This window comes from Patella vulgata, chromosome 9 (genome assembly GCF_932274485.2).
Source record: "Patella vulgata chromosome 9, xgPatVulg1.2, whole genome shotgun sequence".
In the NCBI taxonomy this organism is placed as follows: domain Eukaryota; kingdom Metazoa; phylum Mollusca; class Gastropoda; family Patellidae; genus Patella; species Patella vulgata.
In genome coordinates this window covers 23,259,367-23,270,895 of record NC_065887.2, presented here as the reverse complement: position 1 = coordinate 23,270,895, position 11,529 = coordinate 23,259,367, and the positions used below count along the sequence as shown (strand labels likewise).

General features: G+C 40.2%; 1 long non-coding RNA gene across 1 annotated transcript; it reads left to right on the top strand.

The window, feature by feature from the left end:
- The first annotated feature begins 1,006 nt into the window (after positions 1–1,006).
- On the top strand, positions 1,007–6,671 carry LOC126832267 (uncharacterized). Its single transcript, XR_008789361.1, has 4 exons — positions 1,007–1,107; positions 2,663–2,750; positions 5,838–5,950; positions 6,501–6,671. It is a non-coding gene; the product is annotated as an uncharacterized LOC126832267 (long non-coding RNA).
- The last annotated feature ends 4,858 nt before the right edge of the window (positions 6,672–11,529 follow it).

Sequence of the window (11,529 nt, the reverse complement as noted above, 5' to 3'; positions counted from 1 at the left end):
ATGAAACGGGAAGTTATTATTTTTCTTATAATCCGTGTTATTCATTCAGAGAAAGTGGATGTACAGCAGTTTCTGTAAGTTTCTTTTAATGACATAAACCATATTATTGACCCACCTCTTGCCCAGAATTAAACAAATCTATACAATTTAGAGTTATTAAAACATTAGTTGGTTTAAATGAAAAAGATAGCAGAATTCGTAGCACTATATATAAAGATGGCGGTGTGTAATCAATAGGAATAATGTAAACTTTAAATAGCCATAACTAAAGTAAAAATTGATCGATCTGAATGACTGTTTTGACAGAATTTCTTAACAGCCCTTTTGATTTTGCCTGGGTTGAAAACTTAAAATAATTAGACATATTTTATTTAAATCAACTATAAAATTGTTCATTTTGATGAATAGTGGGAGGTTAAGATACATTGCGACGAATATATGTGCCGGGTATTTATTTCAAATAAAAGTACGACAATTTTGGTATAATAATATTATTTGGAAAGTAGAGACACCCAATCTCACTAGAAAAATATTTGATTCCCCGAAAAACACCCATGGAAGGCATCTTTAATAATATTACTTCTTTAAAGCCAATGTTAATATATATATCACTGATCGTATGTTTCGCATGTAGGCACAGTGGGAAAATGAAACTGCAGTTAACAAAAAATTGTACTATCTCTAATGCAAATAATATTCAACTGACGGGACTTTAATAATGGCATATGTAATTGAGCATAGAAATCAGAGAATATGGAGAACCTGAAATATAAACATGACGGAAAGAACTTGTACAGCAAGAGGTGGATTTTCGTGGCGCGTATATCTAATCGTGGAAACAACTATACTAACAAATTGTCATATGATCAAAAAGACTTTATCTTGTCAAACATTAAGATAGAGAACTATAGTTTGTTGATTATATAATGATAAAATTAATCTAAATTGAAAAACAATAAAAAATTAAATACACGTGTACACTTTTCAGGGATGTGAAACCGATATGACTAATTATTATAGTTTTGGAACTCAAGATAGCGCCGCGTTTAAAGTAGATGCCACCAATGGACTATATATTGAATATGATGCCACAACAGATGTTAAAAGGTCAGTGGAGAGAGAGAGAGAGAGAGAGGGAGAGAGAGAGAGAGAGAGGGGGGGGAGACATCTTCGTTCACTCAACGCAAATAAGATCATTCCAGTTTCAACTTCAACGGAATTATCAGTGAAATGAAATTCGATCGTTTGTCTGTTACCACTCGTTACTTCAGTCTGTTATATAGAAGGATAACTCGTGTTTGTCATGTTTGGCGTCACTTCCCGTTTCTTCACGTGCTTGTTACAAGTCTCCCGTAGCAATGATCTTTGTGTTAAAACTATATTTGGAATGTATTTAACCAGTTCTATCACATATGTGATAATGACTGGCACCAATATTGTCCTTTAATGACGTACCGTATTACCTAAGGCGACTTATCCCCTCGCACACTTTGTTAAAGGGGAAGACCAGCGATTTTCAACAAGGTTTCCACAAATCTTAAATATATATTCAAATATAATCCCCCTGTAAAACAAGCAAAAATGTATTTGTAAGCGAGAAATTAATTTTTTATTAAAACCGGAAGTGACGTAGTTGGTTCAACACGCTCACTGGTCTCTATAGTAAGCTGTCTAGTCGTTCGGATGGCGTATGCCCGTCTTCATTAGCCCAGTAGGAGCAGAACAGTAGGACGTTAAACCCCATTTCATTTCATTTCTCTATAGTAAGCATACAGATTTGGCATAAGTTTACTGTTCTATTTTGTTACGCGTCGTCCTTTGACCAAACATCTGATCAAATGGGTTGTTTATTAGGATAAATATAAAAACGAATTGTTTAGTACACCCATACTGAACAATACGCTGTGGCCAAATTCACGCCACATGGCTAATTGTTTACATCACGTGGTTTGTTTGACAGCTTGCAAGTGACATGTACATCGTCTGCTTCGATGTTTTTGTGTTTGCTGACAGTGTTTTTCATCATGTGTTATGGGCACCTGAGACATATAATATAGTGCATTTTGGCACATAATATCGACGTGAACGACCTATCTTTTCTTTTTCTTCCATTTCCTCGCTTACAAAAACTTTTTTGCTTGTGTTACAGAGGGGATTATTTATCTATATACGCTCGTATATTTGAGATTTATGGAAACCTTATTGAAAATCGTTGGTCTTCCCCTTTAAATGGGAGAAGGAATTTAGTAAATTCTACTAACATAATAAATATAACGCTCTGCCAGGTGGACTTTTCACCTACAACATCTATCCAGTTTCATTTACAAATCTGGGTTGAAAATAACTATGTTTTGTAATATAAGCGTTATATAGCCCTACCCATCGTACAGATTAATCAGAAATGTCAGAATCGTACTCTAACCTTTTTGATGTCTATTGTTATTGTTGTTAGTGATTATCAAAGGTTCACAGTTTCATAATTTTCACATCTAAACTACGACTATTGCATCAATATCTCACCTTTTCACTAACATTTATGTGGCATGAAATATATGTAGGACATTATTTTATGTCGATTTCCGAAAAAAAAAACCCAAAAAACTTTTAAAGATAGAATGCAGAGAGGTAAACGATTCAGCTGCTTTTATTTTATATTTTTCAGAACATTACGGGTTTATTTAAGATGTGACAAAGGTGAAGAGGGTAAACTTGATGTTAAAGGACAATTTCCCGCTGGCAGCGCTATATATGTTAGTAGAATTTATTACGTTTCTTCCCCGTCCTCTTAAAACTATATAATACCATATATTAGCCTCACAATAAACCAGTATGTTTTAAATATTTATATCTCTCTATGTACTAATATACTACTTGGTCATTCTATATTTATTGACTTTAAATTTAAATGCTTAAATTGATGTCATTCTAATAAAAGAGATTTATAGACATTAAATTTAAATGCTTTAAATGATGTCACGTTAATAAAAGAGATTACATAAAACATTTATTTAGTCACTTTAGTTACCTCTTACATTGGTTCAGTGAGTAAGACGTTGGCTTACTAACCAGGAGGTCCCGGGTTCGATCCCTGTGTTGTCCGAGAAACTTGATATTGACAGGGGTTCCGTGTAGACGTAGGTGTGCTCGTAAATCCAGATGTCAGTTGGAATTCATCGAAGAGTATACGGAAACGCCTAATGACGTATACGTATGATATTAAACCCCATTTTATTTCATTTTTAATTGTTTCATAAAACAAGCGGTTGCCATGCAAGATACGCCAACGTTTTGCAAGAGGCATACAATCAGGAGTCATAATCCAAGATTTTACAGTCCAACATGTTTTAAGTTTCATCAAAATCGAGTAAAAGTTGTGACCTCTAGAGGCTCCGCAAGCTAAAAACGCGATTTTTCTTACAATCAGGGGCCATAATCCATGAAGTTAACGTGTGATATGCGCCAATATCGAAAGGAACTGTCATCTTTGGGATATAAACATATATTTTAGGTTTCATCAACATCGGATAAAAATCTTGGTATTACATACTTTTACACTGTTTGATTACAGAGAGCGGCCATTTTGTTTGGCAGTTTCGGACCGATTTTCACGAAATTCGAACCCAACCAACGGTGATATATTTGAACGGTTTCTAAAATCGAATAAAAATTGTGACCTCCAGACGGACCACAAGCTAAAAACGCGATGTTTTGTACAACCAAGGGCCATAATACAGGAAGTTACAGTCCGATTTGTGCGAATATCGACGGAATCGAGATCTTGGTTTATAAACATACGTTTTAAGTTTCATCAAAATGGGATAAAAATTGTGACATCACTAGAGTAGGTCACCGCGATACGCCAGTTTCTAATCCATGGACAGTTAACGATTATCTGATGGGCCAGTGTCATGGTCTAGTGAACTGTGTTCATCATATGGCATGTGAACTGTGTTCATTATATGGCATGTGAACTGTGTTCATCACATTTATCATGATAATGAGCAATTTATTATTAAAACTTATAGAAGTGCTGAATTCCTGTTCATCATATGAACTGTGTTCATCACATTTATCATGATAATGAGCAATTTATTATTATAACTTATAGAAGTTGAGAATTCCTGTTCATCATATGGCACGTGAACTGTGTTCATCATATTTATTATGATAATGAGCAATTTATTATGAATTCCTTTCAGACGACACTATATATATACTATTCAAAAAAAGTAGGGGATATTTGATTTTTAAGTGTTATTAAAGTCACCTAATGAAACTGACAAAGAAACAAATGACAAAATGAAATGAAGTTCACATTCATCGATTTATTCCAAATGATCGTTAGACTAAGTAAGGCACAGACTGACCATTATAAGGGTAAAATGATACCCGGGGTCAAACAGCAAAGTTACCACAGCATCACAACCAAGTCAGTAACGGGTAAATCCTCCTCTGTTTGCCAAACAAGCATTGATCCGACGTGGCATACTCCTAATGAGACGTCTAAGGTCATTTTGGTCCAGATTGTCCCATTCCTGTTGCAACGCAGCAGCAAGTTCTTGGACATTGGCAGGACGTCGTTGACGTTGACGTAACCTCTGTCCAAGCATGTCCCAGACATGCTCGATGGGGGAGCGGTCGGGACTCAGTGCTGGCCAAGGTAATTTGGTGATGTTCTGTTGTTGGAGGTAACCTGTAACGATCCTGGCCCTGTGACATCTTGCGTTGTCATCCTGGAAGATGAAACGGCGGCCATGACGTCGTGCGAACGGCACAACATGGACTGCCAAGATGTTGTCCCGGTAGTACTGGCCTGTAACACGCCCTGCAACAACATGTAAAGCCGTTCTTCCAGCAACAGTGATGCCTCCCCACACCATAACAGAACCACCCCCAAATCGATCATGTCTGATGACGTTAACGTCTTGGAAGCGCTCGTTTCGACGACGCCACACCCTCCTACGTCTGTCCAAAAAATCAACAGTGAACCTTGGCTCATCTGAAAACATCACATTGCTCCAGCGTCGATTATCCCAGTGTTGACGATCCCTACACCAACGACGTCTTGCCTGAATGTGATGATCTCTCAAACAAGGGATCACGCGAGGACGTCGGGCGCGAAGGTGACCCCTATGCAGTCGATTCCGAATCGTCTGGCCACTCACTCTCACACCAGTGTCTGTTTGAAGACGAGCGCTGATCTGATTTGCTGTGATGACACGATTTCTCAAGGCCAAGGTACGGATAAATCGATCCTGGGCTTGAGTTGTCGCCCTTGGTCGACCTGAGCGTGGTGTGTCCTGTACAGATTGTGTATCACGGTATCTGGACCATAGCCTGCTTATGACAGACTGAGAAACATTCATCGTCCGCGCCACAACCGCCTGTGTTGTGCCGATCTGTAGCATGCCAAGGGCACGTAACCTTTCATTTTGGGTAAGCCGACGCATATCAAAATTTGTTTTCTGGTCACTAAAACAATTAAACTGATGTTTCCAACCCGGAATTCAATGCCACAATGACTGTAACATTCAAAGTCAGAGTCGTGCAAATCTTGGGTTGGACCCCCATGATGATCCCAAGCATCACCTGCATTCCATGCGGTAGCTATTGGTGCGTTTGGGCGTCACATGTAACTGGAAATGTTTCTTCTGTTAGGTTCTATAGTGACTTTTTTCGTAGTCATTTGCATATTTTAGTATTATGCCCCCAAAATCAAATATCCCCTACTTTTTTTGAATAGTATATATGGAACCACTGTGATCTGTTAGATATCACAAGAAAATGTGAGCGTATATAAATAATTATTATTAATATATGTCTATATGTGTGTTTAGGTGATGATTTTAACAAGTATATACAGCTGCACACAGTCTCCTGGCCCGACTCCACCCCCGTGTAAACATAGCCACAGAGAGTGGCTTATTATCATAATACTTTCATGTATAATGTAAGTATATTATATTTAACACTACAATTGTTAACCTGAAATTCAGAAATATATAAGCTATGGCCTTGTACCTTTCAAAGCAAATAGTTAATCTCTAGAACAAACTTAATAATTTTGTGATTTCAATGAGATATAGGACAAGGAGTACATTTAAAATAAGTTGACCCGAACTATCACCCAATCCCTTTGGTAATCACAATAGTTCAAATTAGATTTCATTAAGAACAGACAACTTATACCGAAATTCATAGTATCAAAATTTCAGTTTCGTGGACCAGACTTTTCGACTGCCATATTTGTTATGTCTCTTCGCATTCATTTTTTGTTCATATGTAAATAATCTTGATTGTCCATAATATCATCAATAATGTATTAGACGTTTAAACCGTAATAAACAAGATCGCAAGATTCATTTCAAGTCGTCACAGCAGAGCCGTATATAGAGATTATTCTCGACGTCCTTACATTTCCTTCTTTATTTGGACAGATTTTACCAAGTCATGTTACCGCGTTCCATAATTAAAGTAATTAAATGTTTATATATTTACAGGTTATCATTGTTGGTGTTGATAATATTATCATCGATTATCATCTGTCTACAAATAAGGAATAACAGAAACAAGTCATTTACAACAACAATTCCTAATCCAAAAGTCTCTGAAAAGAAATCGTACGGGACTCTTAATTAAGCTAAACCAAGCATTGTTTTAATCTATAAGATTTGAAAAAGGGTATAACACCCCACTGTTAATCAATATTTATATAGTGTGCAATAATGCCGGCTGAAGCTTTGATTGTAAATTCATAACATTTATTTAACTTTTCCAAGCATATGTGTTCCCTTTTTCATTCATAACTTTACGTCGATCAGCACTCTGCTATTAAGAAATAAAGCCCCGAACATTAATGTGTTATTGACAGAATTGCAATCGAGTAACCCGGAATTCAGTTCTGTCAGTCCCGACAACGGAGGTGGTGTGAGTAGAATCGTGACTTAATTAAACACAACGAATATGTTTCGACTGCATGGTTGGTTGAGATAGTTACATATTCTGTCAACGCATGCGTTGTAGCCCGAAATCCACCTTTTCACTCGATTGTCATTATTTTGAGAGAATTCAATTCCGGAACGGGATGTCGGGTTATCGGCTATATTCCTCTTAATACTATATGATTATATACTCTGATCCTGGTGTTGGTCAAGAAACTTCCCCGGAATTTTGCAGCGTGGTTTCACCCTGTCGGTAGTGCAGGACAAAGGGTCTGGCAAAGTAGCCTACATTGTCTAGTTGTGTAGATGGGACAAAAAAACAAGCTCCCGTGTACACATTGGCGTGCACATAAAAGAATCCATCACAGTTGAATTTCGATGAAGAAATGCCACGGTCCATTGAAAATTTCCGTCACAACACTCTGCATAGCGTATGTCCATCTTCAATAGCCCGATTGGTGCAGGAAAGTAGGAAAATTGATAACGTGTATTATTATTATTATTATTATTGTTCGATTTATATAGCGCTTCATTACACGTGAAGTGTTTACGACCCCTGACAGTTGGAATTCAATATAAGAGTAGGCCGTAGCCCCGCTATCTATGTAAACTTTTCCTCATAGTACACTGTATAGGGTATGTCAGTCTTCATTAGCCCAGTCGGGGCAGAACGAAATGAAATGGAGTTTAACATCCTACTGTTTTGCTCCGACTGGGCCAATAGCCCGATTGGTGCAGGAAAGTAGGAAAATTGATAACGTGTATTCGTTCGGGTGGGACGAAAAACCGAGGTCCCATTTACATATTGACGTGCACGTAAACGACCCCTGACAGTTGGAATTCAATATAAGAGTAGGCCGTAGCCCCGCTATCTATGTAAACTTTTCCTCATAGTACACTGTATAGGGTATGTCAGTCTTCATTAGCCCAGTCGGGGCAGAACGAAATGAAATGGAGTTTAACATCCTACTGTTTTGCTCCGACTGGGCCAATAGCCCGATTGGTGCAGGAAAGTAGGAAAATTGATAACGTGTATTCGTTCGGGTGGGACGAAAAACCGAGGTCCCATTTACATATTGACGTGCACGTAAACGACCCCTGACAGTTGGAATTCAATATAAGAGTAGGCCGTAGCCCCGCTATCTATGTAAACTTTTCCTCATAGTACACTGTATAGGGTATGTCAGTCTTCATTAGCCCAGTCGGGGCAGAACGAAATGAAATGGAGTTTAACATCCTACTGTTTTGCTCCGACTGGGCCAACAAAGACGGACTTACGCCATTCAGTGTGTTATGAGGGACATTTTTCCAAGACAGCGGCGCTACGGCCTACTCTTATTTCGAATTGGCAATGGCTCTTTTTGTACACACCAATGTATACACGGGGAAACCACGCCGGGAAATATTGATGAACTTTCTTGGCCAACACCGGGAGCGAACCCGCGACCTACAGCGTCTTACTCACTTAGTCACTGTGGCTCCTGGAGCAGAACAATTGGGCGTTAAATCTCATTTCATTTCATTTCATTTTCCTACTTTTCCGAACCAATCAGACTATTGAGGATAGGCATACACTATGCAGAGTGATATGACGGAAATTTTCAATGGACCGTGGCATTTCTTCATTGAATTTCAACTATGAAGGATTCTTTTATGTGCACGCCAATGTGTCCCATCTACAATACTAGACATTGTTCTTTGCCAGGCTCTTTGTCCTGCACTACCGACATGGAGAAACCGCGCTGCAAAATCCCGGGACATTATCATAGTATTGAGAGGAATATGGCCGATAACCCGACATCACGACACCCCGACATCACGACATCACAACATTTTAACCCGACAATACGACATTTTTACGAGACATTGCGACATTACGACATTTTTATAGGAACCAGTCGCTTGGAAGATTCGACGCTGGCCACACTTTCCAAGCCGTTGCCCCCCCCCCCCCCCCCGTCTTCATTAGCCCAGTTTAGGAGCAGAATAGTAGGACGTTAAACCCCATTTCATTTCATTTCCAAGCCGTTGCAAATCACTTCCAGTTCAATGTTCGGACCATCTACAGGCTTCAGCAACGCTTTCGGGCCACCAAAACTACGGATGGTCGCCCCGAAATGGTAGATCAAGGGTTACCACAAAGCGACAAGACCGCCATGTTGTGCGACAGCACATGCAGAATCCCTTCGCACAGGCATCTGAGACAGCACACAGACAGTGGGAACACACGGAAGACCCATCAATACCGATACAGTGCGACGACGTCTCACCAGAGAGAACATCCATTGCCGTAGACCTTACCGTGGACCGAAACTCACCCCTTGCCATCGACGTGAACGTCTACAGATTGCCCAACAACACCAGAACTGGCGACACAGGCAATGGAGAACTGTTCTGTTCACAGATGATAGTCGGTATTGCGTATCAACTGCAGATGGCAGGACCAGAATATGGCGTCGACGTGGTCAGCGTTATTCTGACCTATGTGTCATAGAACGAGACTCATCGGGAGGTTTATGCATAATGGTTTGGGGTGGAATTGGCTTGAACCAGAGAGTGGGTCCTGCGGTGTTCCAAAATCTTGGTCAAGGGAGAGGATCAGGCGGCATCACAGCAGTGCGCTACATCGATCAAGGTCATCAAAACAACGTTTTCCAGAATGACAACGCCCGTGCCCACACCACCAGAGTTACTCGGGACTTTCTACAGAAGAACGGTGTCAAGCTTATGCACTGGCCATCCCTTAATCGCGGACTTACACCCAATTGAACTTCTATGGTGTGAAATTCAGAGAAGACTTAATAACGTCGTACCGAGACCAAACACAGTCGATTTATTGCGCCAGGTTTTTCTGAGAGTGTGGTTCCAGGTGCCAATGGCGCTCATCGATCGTCTGGTCCACTCAGTGTACAGACGCTGCGCTGCTGTTATTGACACTCGCGGTGGGCACACCAGATACCGATGTATAGACTGTGTACAGACTCTAAACCTTCTCGTAATGTCTTGGAATTGTGATGAATTAATCACTAATGTGTCAACATACTGTTCACAAAAAATTGCTTTGATCCATTTAGTAAGTCGTTTTCTAGAATGATTTGATTAATGTGCCTCTCTGATTTTGAAATCGTACTGACGTTTTTTTTTTCGCTATGCAGTAGTATTTTTACAGTCTTATGCCCCAAAGACACTTTCGCGCATTTTGAATCCGCAATGGGTAATCATTAATGCGTACCAATGCGGATGGATATTATGTTTATTTCACCTGTCAATCAAATAGTGCGTGCCGTTGCTGACCAACCTTTGCTCATAGTATGCAAAATCGGTCCGCACTGGTGCGCATTCGTACCATGTTAATTGTCTCTCATGTGTCCCGCATTGTCCATCATTGTCCCCTTACAGTACGCAATATCTGCGAAAAGTTTGCACACAGTTTGCGCAGGTGACCGCGCACTGGCGCTATGGTACGCCAGTTCCTGCACTGTCAGGTATTGGTTACGCTAGTGTACTCAGTTTTAAGAATGCGTGACCATTTTGTGAGTCATTTGTGGCACGCACTGGCACGCTTCATAGAAATAGTATATATAAATGAAAGGTATTGGGATATGGTCCATTCCGTCGGCAACTCTTCAAAATGATGAACTCCAGAGACCTTAAAGAAAGGAACCTTACTTTGCAAAACGTACATCTTACAGCAGCTGCTGGTCTACTATTTTTCGAAGAAGATGAAAGTGAACGAAATATTGTCGGAACTACACAAGGAAGATCGCAGAGGTTACCGGAACTTCCTACGTATCACCCCGAACTGTTTCAAGAGATGATTTAAAAGTTGACCCCACACCTGAAGAAGAATAAAACATTTATGAGAGAACCTCTTGAAGTTGGCCTGAAGTTAGCAATCACACTCCGCTTCTTAACCAGTGGCGATTCCTATGCCAGTCTCCAATACAATTTCAGAGTTGAACTTAGCACTATATGCAAGTTTCTACAGAAGTATGTAAAGCTATCGTCAAGGTCTACAAGCCAGAAATCAGGGCTGGCGCTATTACATTGGAAATATTAGTTTGTCCTAGAACAGAAGACCAGTGGAAGACTATTGCTGAAGGTTTTAGTAGCAGATGGAATTACCACAACTGTCTTGGAGCCGTTGACGGCAAGCATGTTGCTATGAAGAAACCCCCCGTGGAGGCCTCTGATTGGTGCGGCGTCTGTGAGTGAAGCAAACCTGCCAATGATTATATGAGAGTAAACTATGAGCACCAGTGAGTAAATTATGAGCACCAGTGAGTACACTGCGAGGATCAATGAGTAAACTGTGAGCACCAATGAGTGACACACGCCAAGTGGCGGGAAGAATTCCTGACCACTGGCAGATACCTACATCAACCCATGAGCACCATTGCTGATCTTGTCGTACCAGTGATGAACCTTTCGCACCAATGCGTGACATTGAGTACCCCTCAGTGCGTGACAGTGCGTGACATAATTTCCATTGACACTTTTACGCACCGGGTACGCATAGTTTGCGCATAGTTTACGAAAATGGTACGCCCTGGTACGCCCTGGAGTGCGTGGCATGAGCTTGGACAAA